This window comes from Sprattus sprattus, assembly GCF_963457725.1.
Source record: "Sprattus sprattus genome assembly, chromosome: 20".
In the NCBI taxonomy this organism is placed as follows: Eukaryota; Metazoa; Chordata; class Actinopteri; order Clupeiformes; family Clupeidae; genus Sprattus; species Sprattus sprattus.
Window position 1 is genome coordinate 26,312,803 of NC_137918.1, and position 427 is coordinate 26,313,229.

A 427-nucleotide genomic window follows, 5' to 3' on the forward strand; every position below is an offset into this window, starting at 1 on the left:
GCTCTCCAGTTTATCTACCCAAATGGACCGCGCGACTCACAAATAGGTGAGCTCTTAAATCCGCCTTGTATGCGTTGTTCACGGACAACCGACTCGGAGATAGGCTACTAGTCTGTCCGCGAGCCATCTGTTGCCCGTGACTATGTATCCGCTCGTTCTCTTGGTGTTCGCATGTCGATCACTCGAGTGTCAATTCCCCGCGAGAAAGGCTGGGTAGGCGTGTTGGCAGCTCGTGCACGAAGCAAGCCCATGCCGCGGTAACGGTTGCCTGTGGATAGTGAATCCGAGCGCACGAGATGCGGGCGAGTGCTCTCCTTCAACAGCTAAACACTCATTGCTTGAAAGAAATGTAACAATTATACCGGGAGTTAACGGCTTTTCTAAACTAAAAACTATCTGATTTCTGGTCAGTGGTCCAGAATGTAGG